This window comes from Alligator sinensis, unplaced genomic scaffold, assembly GCF_000455745.1.
Source record: "Alligator sinensis unplaced genomic scaffold, ASM45574v1 scaffold168_1, whole genome shotgun sequence".
Lineage (NCBI taxonomy): Eukaryota > Metazoa > Chordata > Crocodylia > Alligatoridae > Alligator > Alligator sinensis.
The window spans coordinates 486,360-501,400 of NW_005842377.1; the positions used below are offsets into that span (position 1 = coordinate 486,360).

The 15,041-nt window shown below is 41.8% G+C and overlaps 1 protein-coding gene across 1 annotated transcript in view; it reads right to left on the bottom strand.

The window, feature by feature from the left end:
* DLGAP1 (DLG associated protein 1) overlaps positions 1-15,041 on the bottom strand; it is a 719,594-nt gene that overhangs the window by 414,761 nt on the left and 289,792 nt on the right. Inside the window, exon 4 of the mRNA XM_025210860.1 lies at positions 5,852-5,983. The gene's annotated coding sequence lies outside the window, so the exon portion shown is untranslated. The remainder of the gene's footprint in view (positions 1-5,851; positions 5,984-15,041) is intronic.

Here is a 15,041-nt window from a genome sequence, read left to right on the forward strand (position 1 = left end):
TCAGTAGCAAGGAATTAAACTTTACTTTCCTCATTCTGTGTTTGTACTCAATGGTGGCAGAGCTGTACTACTGCCCAGTGCATCCACAGGTGGTGGATAGAGAAATGACCTTTAGGGAAGATGGACTGTGAAATAAGCAGGCGTAGCTCTGACAAATAAGCAGTCATGAACCAAGCAGGGGCAGCACTACCAGGATGTGGTGGGGACAGCAGATGGCAATGGTTTCCCTTCCAAAAAGATACATATATCTTTTGGTGGTGCTGTGACATGGTGAGTACAGATCACCAAAGTCTGCCAAGACCCCAGCCATGGGTCTACAAGTCCTCAACAGTGGAGAAGGTGGAAGAAGACATTAAAATCTCAACAGCTGCAAAGGTAGGCAAAGGCTGCAGCGGACGAGATCTCCACTTGTCTGGGCCTTCTTGCCATTGGATCAAGGTCCCATTCTGTCAAGAACCATGTGGAAGGTGATGTGCAGCAGCTTCTCCATGATAAAAGAAATCATACAGTTGCCTTTCATGAAAACAGCATTTCCAGCACATTTTTAAGACCTTTGGTGACCAGCTAGTGCTGACAGGAGTAGGACTGTGATAATCTGGAGGCTCCTAGTCATGAACTGGCATGAAGACAGCAGTTACAAAAAGGTCATCTAGCACTTGGACAAGGCAAAAGCATAATTTGGCAATGTTAACTACAACTGAGCAGCCTTTTTCAGGATCTGCTCTGCTCATCCCCTTATGGGAAAGGTACTGAAAGAGGTGCCTAAACAGAGTCTACCTACCTTTTCCCTGACTGGATAACCACATCCAGTGGCATCACCTTTACTGTGATCGAAATCATTGAAGACACATAATCAATGATGGGATCTGGAACATTGGGTCCCTCATGGAAAATCATAAAAGTAATGCATAGAGCACCACACTGCAATCGCAGCTCCAGAACTCAGTTGGCAACATCGACATCTCTACACTGAGCAAGACTTGGAGAGCAGGAGATGGGCAGCCCGAGTAACATGGAAGCACCTTCTTCTGGAAGAATAAACAAGAAGGATAATACTGGCTTCACAGAGTTGGTTTTGCCATCAAGTCTAAACCCATAAACCAACTCAATGAGTTCCCTATCAGAATTAATGAGCACCTTGTGACTCTCTGTCTTTAACCGGCAGGAAGCCAATTTATCCCTGTCAGTGTGTTTCCCCTGAGTCAGAGCATCATAGAAAGTTAGGGTTGTAAGGGACCTCAGGAGCTCAGGTAGTTCAACCCCCTGGTCAAAACAGGACCATCCCCAGCTAGATAATCCCAGCCAAAGCTTTGTCTAGCCAGGGTCTTGAAAACCTCCAAGGATGGAGCTTCCATCATATCTCTAGGTAACCTGTTCCACTGTTTTACTACCCTCCTAGTGAGAAAATTCATCCTAATATCTAACCTAAACTTCGCTTGCTGCAACTTGAGACCATTGCTCCTTGTTCTATCATCTGCCACCACTGAGAACAGTCTGGCTCCATCCTCTTTTGAACCCTCCTTCAGGGAGTTGAAGGCTGTTATTAAGTCCCCTCTCAGTCTCCTCTTCTCTAGACTAAATAAGTGCAGTTCCTTCTGTCTTTCCTCTTAAGTCAGGTCCACCAGCCCCCTCATTATTTTTGTCGCCCTCCACTGGACTCTCTCCATTTTCTCCACATTCTTTCTGTGGCAGGGAGAGTGGGGAGGGAAGATGGGAGGCCTAAAACTGAAAACAGTACTCCAGATGAGGCCTCACCAGTGCTGAATAGACGGGAATAATCACTTTCCTTGACCTGATGGCAACACACCTACGAATGCAACCCAGTATGCCATTAGTCTTCTTGGCAACAAGAACACACTGCTCGTTTATATTCAGCTTATTGTCCAATGTATTGTCCCAGGTCCTTTTCTGCAGAGTTGCTGCCCAGCCAGTCAGCCCCCAGCCTGTACTGGTGCATGGAATTGTTCCATCCTACGTGCAGGGCTTTGCACTTTTCCTTATTGAACCTTGTGAGATTCCTTTTGGCCCAATCCTACAATTTATCTTGGTCATTCTGAATCCTAACTCTACCCTCCAGCATATCTACTACTCTCCCGAGCTTGGTATCATCTACAAACTTGCTAAGGGTGCACACTATGCCATCTTCCAGTTCGCTGATGAAGACATCAAACAAAACCAGCCCTAGAATGAACTTCAGGGCCACTGCACTTGATATTGGCTGCCAACTAGACATTGAGTTATTGATTACTACTCTCTGAGCCCAATGCTCTAGCCAGTTTTCTATCTACCTTAAGTCTTGATGCCACCAATGAAACCAAGGGGGAATTCTACACCACCCTTGACCAGGTCTTTTCTGACAGTTCAGAGGGAGAGAGACTTATTCTTCTCAATGATTTCAATTCCAGAGTCAGAAGAGATTCAAACCTCTGGAATGGAACCATCAGCAAGGAAGGAGCAGGAAAGGTAAACTCCTCTTGACCAAATATGCAGAACATGGACTCACCACCACCAACACCCTGTTCCACCAATAAAACAAGCACAAGGCATCATGACAATGCCTGTGATCTAAGCATTGGCACCTGGTTGACTATATCATTGTTTGTGCCCGGAATCGCAAAGATGCCCACATCACCCGAGCTACACTGGGATCTGATGATTGCTGGACTGATCACTGACTCATCTGCTTGGTTATGTCTCTCAAACTGGCTCCTAAATGACAGCTACAGCAGAAGCAATGGTGACAGATCACTGCTGAAGGACTTGAGGAACCCAATCAAGCGAGATCTCTTCCACCACAGCCTCAATGAAAAACTGGTGAATTCCAATCAACAACAATGGTAGAATGTTGGCAATACCTGGGGTGCCTTGAAGTCCACTATCATCCATGCCTGTGAAGGGACACTTGGATTCTCAACCAGAAAACATCAAGACTAGTTTGATGAGAGTGACTGGGAGATCCAAGAGTTGATTGACCACAAGCTCAATGCCTCTTGTGCTTGGCAGAATGATAGCCAAGATGGAGGTCCAAAGAAGAATCTGCTATATGAAAAGCAAATGGTGAAAAGACAAGGTGAAAGAGATTCAATGTCTTGCTGGCATCCACAATATGCAGTTTTTTTAATGCCACCAAAGTATTGACAGTCTGAGCACTCAGCCACCAATCCCCTTGAGACCTAAGGATGCAGCAGACCTGATCAAGAAAAGGGGAGCCACCAACACGTGTTGAAAGGAGCATTTTGAAGACCTTCTCAATCAAGACTCCGCTCTTGATGATAGTGTTCTCAACTCCATCCTGCAACACCCAGTCAGAGCCCAACCTTTCATGAGGTGAGGAAAGCCATCAAATAGATGAAAAACAACAAGGCATCTGGAGCTGATGGAATCCCTACCAAAATCTTCAAGCAGGGGGGAGAGGAGCTCACATCACAGCTACATGCCTTCATCTTAAGGATCTTGAATGATGAGGAAATCCCAGATGACCTCAGGGACACCATGACCATGACAACCTTCAAGAAAGGAGACAAGTCTGACTGTGGAAACTACAGAGGGATAGCCTTGCTGTCCACCATAGGAAAGGTCATTGTGAGAACCCTCCTGAACCATCTCCTTCCACTTGCTGAAGAGCTCCTCCCGGAATCTCAGTGTGGGTTTAGGGCATCGAGAGGCACAAATGACATGATCTTCACAGCTTGCCAGGTTCAGGAAAAATGCCAGGAACAACAAAAAACCTCTCTACATGGCATTGTTTCACCTCACAAAAACTATTAATTCTGTCAACCAAGAAGCAGTTCCTTCTGAAGTGTGTATGCCCACTGAAATTTGTCATTATTCTCTGCCTGCTCCACAATGGCATGCGAACAGTGTTTCTTACCAATGGGTCTATCACAGATCCCTTTGAGGTTAAGCAGGAGTTAAGCAAGGCTGTATCACTCCAACACTGTTCTCTATATTCCTTACCATGATGTTACTTCTGACCACAAACAAGCTCCCAGTTGCAGTGGAGCTAAACTGCTGAATAGATGGTAAACTGTTTAATCTCAGCCAACTCTGAGACAAACCCAAGACCACCCTGACCTCAATTATCAAGCTACAGTACACTGATGATGCTGTAATCTGCTCACTCAGAAGCTGATGTTTAAGCAATCATTGACTTCTTTACCAAGGCATATAAGAAAATGGGACTGATGCTTAACATTCAGAAAACTAAGGTCCTCCATCAACAACCTCTTAATGAGCAGTCTCCAGATCTGGTAATTCAGATTCATGGTGAGACTTTGAAAAGTGCCGAGTATTACCCATACCTTGGAAGCCTTCTCTCGCAGAAAGCTGACATTGATGAAGAAATCCAACATCACCTTGAATGTGCAAGTGCAACCTTCAGATACCTGAGGAAACGGGTGTTTGAAGATGGTAATTGTGACAGAATGCCACCTCTGTCTCTCCCCCAAAACTCTGCTATGTAACAATTTGGTTAACATGGGCCCTGCAGAGGGAAGACATCCCATCTCTTTAACCTGAGTTGGATACATTCCTGAGGAGGGGGGAAACCTGCTCCCTCTACCTACGTGACTGGCCTGGGTGGGGGGCTTAGGCTCCCTATTGTTCTAAGCAATGCCATTCTACCCAGCAATCAGTGACACGTTTCAAATTGCTACCTGAGATCTAACTAGATATATAGCTTGCAGTAACTCAGATGTGTGATCAAGGGTTACCCAGCCACTCCATTTGCTCTATGGGATTTCTTTGATATTGCTCTATCCTGTACCCTTTTCCAAACCTACTCCTTGTAACCAATAAAGTTCTCCTTTGTACCTAGCATGGGAGACTGATTGGGAGTGCGTCTAGATTATGCCTTGGGATCCCCTTGGTTTGGGTGACTAAGAGAGACCACTCTTTGTGCTTCAGACTGAGGGAAGCACCCCAAGTTCTTGAAGTGGATTTCTCTGTTTCCCAGGATGCACAGAGCCAGAACAAAGCCCAGCCCTGGGTGGTGGCAGCATTACCCCCAGGCTGGCGGGTGTGCTCCAGGAAGTGGGGTGGCCAGATATGACGCACCCCCAGGGAGGCACTCGGAGCCTGGAAGGTGGTCAGGTGCAGTGATGTAGGTGGCTCAGCTCAGGAGCACCCCCTACTGGCCCACCACAGTATGCCAGATCATAACCAAGCTCATAGTTCATCAGGCAGTTATAATCCCAACCGTACTGTACAGAGCTGAGATGTGGACAACATACAGAAGACACCTCAAGTTGCTGGAGAAATACCATCAAAGCTTTGTGTGGAAGCTCCTTTGAATCGAGCGGGAAGCTAGATGTGCCAACATTAGTGTCCTCTCACAAACAAACACCTTGAGCATCGAGGCAATGATCATCCAACATCACCTTCACTGGGCTGGCCACATCATCTGAATGTCCAACTCCAGATTCTCAAAGCAAGTTTTATTCTCCCAGCTCAATCAAGATATATGCTCAAGAGGAGGTCAGACAAAGTGCTTCAAGGATGTCCTCAAAACCAACTTGAAAAAAATGCAACATTGACATCAACTCACAAGAGACTATCGAGCAGGACCACCACAAATGAAGGAACAGCCTACTGCAAGGATCTCAGTACTTTGAAACCTTATGATGATAATAGGAGATGGAAAAGCGGGAGCAGCAGAAACAGTGTCATGGAACAAATCAAGAATCTGGAGTCACCCACCTTGCATGGAAACACATGCCCAAGTTGCAACAGAGTTTGATGATCCTGGATTGGCCTCATTAGTCATCTTAGGACACAAGGATAGGACATTCATAGAACACTATCATCCTTGACTACAAGGGAATGCCAAAGAAAGAAGAAAGTTTGTACTTACTTATGATTTCACATGTGTCACAGATGATAATGCCAATCCTGAGAATTACAATTTGGGTCACAAAAATTGTAACAGGAGCTCTTGGTGTGTGCAGTGATCTCAGTCTTCAGAAGGAACAAATTGTGCTACATTCTATTAAAAAAAAAAAAAAGCCAAGACACTCATGTAATAATATGATTCACGGAGCTGAGGCTACAAAAATAAAAAATTAAATATTGCAGAACTTGTTGAATTGTCTACCACTTCCTGGAAAGCAGCTTGAGCTAATATACCACAGAAGAAGAGCTGAGTACTGAGGGGCCCCACTTCCAGTATAAAGCAGCAATGAGGCATACATTTCACTAAAGCTGAATAAATTCTGGCCTTAAATTCTGCTTCCTTGCCCAAGATGCAGAAATTGGCAATCTCATGGTTATGAATCCATTTTAATCCAAGATTGAACAAGTTGCAAAAACCCCCGACATCATAGATGTGTGAACACCAAAAGATTGGGCATGTTTTGGTCAGGACTTCTCATTTGACCCCCCACCTCTACTGTTCTCCAATCCTTGCTAACGTTAGCCTGCTCTCTCTTCACACAGCTCTACCATGCTGTGCCTGAGCCTTCTTCTGTCACTGTCATTTGAAAACCGCCTCTTCGAATCTTTCTGCTTCACTGACTCTCCATTTTCCATACTCATCAGAAAATACTTTCTCCCATACCCACAAACAAATCAACAAACCAACATCACTCTGTCACTAGTTCATGTTTAATGTATAACAGAATTAAGGCTAAGAAAGTAAACTAACCCCTATTATTAAATCCAGCACAAGGGTACTTAAGAATGGAATAAATCCTATTTCTAAAGAATTTCACCCATACAGAATTAGAATGATAAGTCCCGTGTCTTAAAACAGAAACATAAGTAAGACGGCAAGCTGGCTTCAGGCTGGTATAATCAACCATACAAAGAGTACTTCTATAACATCTTCACAGCAATCTGAAAACTTGCCAAGAAACACCCCAGCCTGCTCACTCCTGCTCTGCAAGTGCTGTTTGCTGAAAAATACTGTGTGGTCACTTTGTGAAGTATGCCCAAGGATGCCCTTATGATCTCTGTTTTGGGTGTGCTACTGAGATCTTCATTAGGTGTACCTGGCATTGCTCTAACAACTATAATTTTCAGTATGTAACATATGCAGAGTGGGAGTGAGTAGGCAGGACTTGTTTCCTGGAGATGGGGATCATACAGGCACACCCCTGGAAGTGGAAACACTTATTCAGAGATAACTTGAAATGTACAGAGAAACAGAATGAGAACTTAAATGTATATCTAGAGCAGCAATTACAATAGTGAGTGATTCTGAAAAATATACAGGGCACAAAAGATAGAAGATAACAGTGTTCTGCTGAGACATCATGGTCGATTTCTGCTGTGATATGAAACCAGGAACAACAACGAAACCTTAAAAAGCATAATAGTGCTGTATGTCAGAAAGATGTTGGGTGTAATAATACTTCAGATACAATGTCATGTCTCTAACATGCTTCCGGTCAATAAAGGTTCTAAGCTAAAAGTTTGAAAAACTGACCATAACAGTAATTACTCTTGCTTTCATTTTGTTTGAAACATGTGAAACATGCTATGTCCAGATATTTTTAAACATATTTGGTCTCATAATCAGTAAAGTTCCCAATACATTCAGTCATAAATGTGGAATTCTAACTATTATTTATCCTACTGACCAGCATCCCAATTTGGAATCTCAGTACAAGAGAAGGACCAGAATAAAAACCTTAAAAAATAAATTGACCCAAATTTTCTAAGTGACCTAATTCTTTCTAATAGGTCAAAAACAAAACCCTGAATCCATATGCCCTAACATGTTGGTAGATATTAAAAAAAACACCCAAATCCACAATTTCAGTTTGGTATATTAAATATTTCTTCCCAAATATATAATTATTCATTAGTGATAGATTATATTATTTATATTCTATAACAAAATGAACATACATTTGTTGTTTTACTTCAGAATTATATGTAGGCATTTTGATATGTTAATACCAAAAAGCAGCTTGTCTGTGACGAATTGAAGAATAGATCAAATGATGCCAGATTTTCCCATGAAACTTCTTCATGATCTTTTTCTATAGTAAACCATTTATGAATTGTATTTTATAATTAGCATTATTTCCTTTTCCTAAATTAGCTTTTTATTTCATTTACGTTAGCAACTGTATTTGTGCTCATCAAGATCTTATTCATTAAATAAACTGTTTAGAAGACAGAATGAAAAATAATTTTTGGTATCAGAAACAGCCTGAGACCTATTTTGACAGCATAGCATTCCTATATAAAACTGGTATGTTGTATTCTTCCCTTAAAAATACTTTGTATTTAATCTAGTCAAAGGGCTTATATTCTTATTTATTGGGAATGTGAACTAAGACAATAATAGATTCAAGCTCTGCTTTTAGCCTCTAAAAATACTTACAGTTTTGTATGGTCTTACTTGGATGTATTTTTTTAAAGTCTATGTAAGCAGGAGTTTGAGACAATTTCTTCATACTAATCTTTACTGCATTGTACTGAGCATTCGAAGATAGGGTTTTTAGATAAGGCAATAAAATGACAATGGGAAAAAAACCCAACACGAACAGTTTTCAGATTGGGATGGGAACATAGTGCAGCATTTCTAACTCACTGATAGGTACATTCTATCTGGTATTTCTTGAATGATTACACACAGAGTAGCACATTTTTAAAAAACATTTTTCAATAAATCATATACTCACTTTTATTGAGATAGATGTATACTATTCATGTGCAAATCTGTTTACTACATATACTTAAGACATTTGTGGTTCCTACTCCTTATTCAAAGGTATACAGGCAAAATAGGACATAGCTACCTGCACACCATTTTGACTTCAGTAACTTAGTATTTGTTTGTTTTGGGTGCTGTACAAAATTACTGAAGCACACAAAGATGACACTTTGCCCCCTGCATGCAAACTAAATGAGTAAATGGAAGACTTGGAACTTTCTCTGAAAAAAAACTGAACTACTGAAATGCTTTCAGTCTTTCAAAATGGCAGCTTTTTTACAATCAAGTAACTAATAATATACTGCATAGTTGGAACTCTTAAAAAAGCTGGAGTTGTGGAAGGGGTTTTGATTATCTAACACACAGCAGTGATTATGGGTTCAACTTCCAATTCAGTTATGTTAATTAATAGTTTTATCTTTGCTGAAGACAGCACATTTCCTTTGTTTATATTATAAGAACCCAGTTGCATCACCTCATCCTATATAACAAGGCTTTTCTTCCCTTTGCCATCACAGCATAAACCACTATCTTTGCCTCACCTATGAGAATTAGACTACCGTTTTATTTTTAGTCTATCACCAGTTTTTAAAGGCCTTTAAATCATGGTAAAAGAATAGTATAATTTTAATTACAAACTGTATAATGATACCTGTCTAGCAGCAGTTTACAAATTCTATAGGAATTAAGACATAATATACATTATGTTCATATACAGTTCATATACAGTTTCTTGGTAACACCTCTAAATACATTCTAATACTAATCTCTTTTCATAATGATATGGAGAAAATAAATTAAATTTTAAAGGTACTTTTATCATGCAATATAACAAAATTAGTGTCTTCTTTTTTCACTGATCTCATATATCACTCTCAAGATGATCCACATACAAACAATTACAAGAAGGAAGTGAACATTTCAAAATCAGTATGGGTCATATTGGATTGATGAGTAATTTCACATTTGGATTAAACAGGTAAAATAAAAATATAATTCAGCAGAAGGCATTAGACAAGGAACAGTGTTATAGTCAGTGTCTGAAAAGAGAATTGTAAAGATGTTACAGTATAAGTTCACATCAGCTCAAGAATCTCTGCTTTTTTTAGATGCTTTTTTCTAGCAAAGAAGAGAGATTAAGAAAATACCCTATCAATAGTTAAAAATATAGCACGGAATAAAAGTAGATGGTATAATAATTTGTGAGACAGAACAAGAGAAAGAACCTACTTGCCAGAGGGCAAACACAATGAATTTTTTTAACATATATTTAGAGAGGTTATACATCAATAAAGTAAAGGGTGCTGCTATTTGAAGGAGGCTGTGATGAGCTATGAGCTTCTAGAATGCAATTTTTATTTTAATAAATTGAATTAAGCTAGAAAGCGATAATGGCTGGTATCTGGCATGCCTCTGAGCTGTAGATCATCCAAGACCTTGGTAAAATCTCTCTTCATTCATGTTAAATGAGTGAATCAGTTAAGATCCTTTATGATGTCAGATAGCTAAGGAAAAGTGTAGCATGAATTGAACTAATGTAGCTGATGTTAACATAGAATGTAATAATAGCGAAATGTAACCTTGTTAGTCTTGTACTGTAAGCAACTTGAAAACTCCATTTTGTATCCTTCTGCTTGACATAAGTGAATGAACTCTGCATAACCTTTATGTATGAGTGTGTGTAAAAGGGTGAATGGTGAGAGAATGGCATAGAGACGGAAGAATATTTAACTGTTTATGTAAGCAACAAGGCGCCAAATGTAAGTTACCAGTCAGTAAACTAATTAATAAACAGCTGAAGAATCCCTTTGAAGCTCAAGGGCACAAAGGAGATAACAGAAGAAAAAATTCTGTCAGATCAGATGGGCAACAAGAATACTCCAAGGCTAAGATAAGCTGAAGACAAAAGAAGAACAACCACAAAAACAGAAGCTGTGTGTGGAAAAACCCCAAAGCACTGGAACAAAGGATGCCAACCCCTATAAAAGAACACTTTGAAAATGCCAAGTTGGGTGAATCTCTTTCTCTACTGCTATTTCATCGGAGCACAGATGCATCTGTTCACCCTGCTCCAGCTGTTATCTCTAAATCTGGTATCTTCAAATCATCATTATCATCTAGTCAGTAAGCCCGGGTTGGCCACCCTGGGCTGATATTGAACAACTATTGCTGGTAACTATATCTGGTATAGGTGTGGATGAAATGGTTGTTTTGTGTATGTGTATGCCTGTGTGTAATGATGTGTATAATGATTTGTGCGTTTGTATGAATGGTGTACCTGAACATCTATGTCTAACTCATGTAATCAATAAACATGGCAACTTGCCTTATCCCCCTTTATAAAGTCGCACTTGTGATTTGAGCAATTGGCAATTTATGTAACAAAAGCAGCCACACGCTAAGGTGTTAGGCCACATTCAAAGGCAATCAGAAGTTAAGTGAACAGAGGTGTAACCAACCAGTACTGTACCTTGGGCAGCAGCAGCGCACAGTATAGGACCAGTGACTGGAGATTCCCTACTACTGAGGGAGATGTCACCTCATTTTTCTCGCTGTTGATGTGGGTCAAGTAGCCATTTAAACACCAGTTTTCAGTGGCAAAAAAGGAGGTGAAATCTCTGCCTCCAGTGGTGAACCACCAGCCACTGTTCCTACACCATCGGCTACTGCTGCTGCTCTGCACTCCTCTGCTACCAAAGCCACAGGCAGTCCTCTAGCTCAGGGGTGCCCGCCCTCCAGCCCATGGGCTAAATCTGGCCCATGGAGCCATGGCATCCAGCCTGTGGAGATCCCCATGGACTGGAAAAAATTAGCAGGTGGGGTATCCAACCCTGCCCCACAAGTTTCTGGTTATGACCGGGCTGCACCCTGTCTCTTCTACATATCCAGATAGGGGCTGCTTAACTTCGCCTGCTCCCTGGTATTCAGCTCAGGGCTGGGTGGGCTTCCCCCCACCACACACACACATTAGGGTTGGGGCTGCTCCACCCTGAAATCTCCCCCCCCCCCCCGCGAGCCCCCCCCCCCCCCCCCCGCTTACACACCCACACGCATCTGGATTGGGACCAGGCTGCTCCCCACCTTCTGAGGACATAATAGGTACCTCTGAAACATGGTGGAATGAGAAAAGTCAACAGGATATTGTAATACCAGGATACAAATTATACACAAATGACAGAGTAGGTTGTACTGGTAGATGAGTAGCACTCTACATCAAAGACTGCATCAAATCAAATACAGTAGATATTTCAACTGAGAAGAGAGATACCTTAGGATCTCTGTGGATAGAAATCCTGAGTTTCAATAAAAAAAAAGGATGTATAGGGATATACTATCAACTCCTAGACCAGTACAGTATCAGCAAGCTGGAAATGTTAAGGGAGTTGAGAGAGGCTGCAACTGTAGAAAACACAGTTAAAATGGAGGACTTACATTATTCACAAATAGACTGGGTCAATCTAACATCAGGTTGGTATGCAGAGACCTAATTTCTTGATGTTAGAAAAGACTGCTTCCTGGAGCAGTTAGTCCCGGAAGCTAAAAGAAAAAAAAGCCATTTTTTTTTAAAGCACGGAGGCAGAAAGGGATCTTGGAGTCATTATTGACTCCAAGATGAACATGGGCTGACAATGCGAGGTCATGGTTGGCAGGGCTAACCGGACCCTATCATGCATCCACAGGTGTATCTCAAGCAGCGCCAAGGAGGTGATCCTCCCCCTCTATGTGACACTGGTCAGGCCACAGCTGGAGTACTGTGTCCAGTTCTGGGCACCCCACTTCAAGAGGGATGTGGACAACATTGAGAGGGTCCAGAGGAGGGCCACCCACATGATCCGGGGACAGCAGGGCAGACCCTACAATGAGAGGCTATAGGACCTGAACCTGTTCAGCCTTCACAAGAGAAGGCTGAGGGGGGACCTGGTGGCAGACTATAAATTTACTAGGGGGGACCAAAAGGGTTTGGGGGAGACCTTGTTTCCCCTAGTGCCCCCCAGGATAACAAGGAATAACGGCCACAAGTTGTTGGAGAGTAGGTTTAGATTAGACATCCGTAGGAACTACTTCACAGTTAGGGCGGCTAGGATCTGGAAGCAACTTCCAAGGGAAGTGGTGCTGGCTCCTACCCTGGGGGTCTTTAAGAAGCGGCTCGATGCCTACCTGGCTGGGGTCATTTGAGCCCAGTTTCCCTCCTGCTCAGGCAGGGGGTTGGACTTGAAGATCTACAAGGTCCCTTCCGACCCTAATTCTATGATTCATTTTTTACTTAGTCCTAGGCAATGCATAGGATTTGGTGCAAAAAGTAAGGGCTAATGAGCTGCTCAACAACAGTGACTACAATGCAACTGGGTTTAACATCCATGTAGAAGGGGAGATAAGACAATCTACCACAGTAGTCTTTAATTTAAAAAGGGAGACTACACCAGAATAAGGAAGCTAGTTCAACACAAGTTAAAAGGGGCCCTTAAGAAGGTGAGGAACTTGCAAGCAATATGGGCATTGTTTAAGAACACATTATATTGGAGGCATAGAACAAATGCATACTGCAAATAAAAAAAAAAAACCAAAAAAAACCCCAACCACCCATAAAATGGACCAAAAGCAAGTCAGCATGGTTTAACAACAGAGTTGCAGAGGCAATAAGGAGAAAAAAGGCTTCTTGTAAAAAATGGAAGTCAAATCCTAATGAGGAAAATAAAAAAAAAAAGAGTATGAACACTGGCAACTCAAATGTAAAACTAATAAGACAAGCCAAGAAAATTTGAGGAGAAACTTGCTAGAGATGCAACAGGTAACAATAAAAATTTCTTTTAAGTACATTAGAGGCCAAAGACCTGCCAGGTCAGGTCAGTAGTGACTTTGGATAATGTGGGTGTAAAAGGGGTGCTAACAGATGACAGGGCCATTCCCAATAAACTAAATGCATTCTTTTCATCTGTCTTCACTGTATAAGATGTTAGGGAAATTCCATCACCAGATCCACTTCTCTCTAGGGACAAGTCACTGGGGGTGACTATACTGAGGTTTCAGTAGATACGGTGGTAGAGGAAATTGATAAACTGAACAGTAGCAAATAACCTGGATCTGATGGCATTCACTCTAGAGTCCTGAAGGAGCTCAGAACAGAAATTGCTGAGCTTCTAACTGTAGCATGCGACTTATCTCTCAAAACAGCCTCAGTACCAGAGGACTGGAGGGTTGCCAATGTGACTCCCATATATAAAAAAGCTCTAGAGGGAACGCAGGGAACTACAGGCTGGTCAGCCTCACTTCTGTTCCTGGAAAACTGGTAGAAACATTAAAAAAAAAAAAAAAGAATTGTTCAGCGTGTGGATGAACGTGACTTACTGGAAAGGAATCAACATGGCTTCATCAAAGGGAAATCATGCCTAACCAACCTACTACAGTTTTTGCTGGTAGATCAGGGCGATAAATCCATGGTGCTTATAAATCCATGGTTTATCCACACCTTGAATACTGTGTCTAGGTTCTGGTCCCCACACCTCAAAAAAGATACAAGAAAACTAGAGACGGTACAGAGAAAGGAAACAAGGATAATTAGTGGTATGGACTAATTATGGACTTCAGTCTCTCCTTCCATATGAGGAGAGACTAAAAAGGGTAGGCCTATTCTGTTTAGAAAAGAGGTGTTTGAGGGGGGGACATAATAAGGGTTTACAAAAAACTAAATGGTGAAGAGAAAGTAAATAGGCATTTATTATTTACTGTCTCTCACAATACAAGAACTAGGGATCACAAAATTAAACTAGCAGGTAGTAAGTTAAAACTAACAAGAAGTTATTGTTCATACAGCGTGCAATTAAAGTGTGAAACTCATTGCCACCAAATGTTGTGGAAGTTGATAGTTCAGCCAGATACAAAAAGGGGTTGGACAAATTCTTGGAGGAAAGGGGAATCAGTAGCTATTGAGCATGTGAGTTCAGGATACGGACTCTGAATTAGAACTTCCTATACTTTAAATGCTGGAGGCTGCAAATGAGAGAGGAACAATGGAAAAAACAAACAAACCCTGGTCATACTCCACTCGCTCACTGCCAATATGTGACACAGAATACTGGGAAAGATGGACCTATGATCTGACCCAGTAAATCACATTCCTAATGTTCTTATATTCTTATCACTGATCATTACACTGCTGTAAACCAACAGGTTCCATAGGAGACTTACTGAAAATGTATGGCTTAGGTCAGTGATTGGTTGCAGCTGTGTATGTCAGTGGCTGCATCTACACGAGACACTGTGCAGTAGCTCAGTACTACTGAGCAGTAGTGTTGCCGGGCACAAACCATGATGTGATGCTACCGCATAGTAGGGCTGTGCGAAGCTTCAGTAACTGATTCAGTTTGGAGGAGATTTGGCC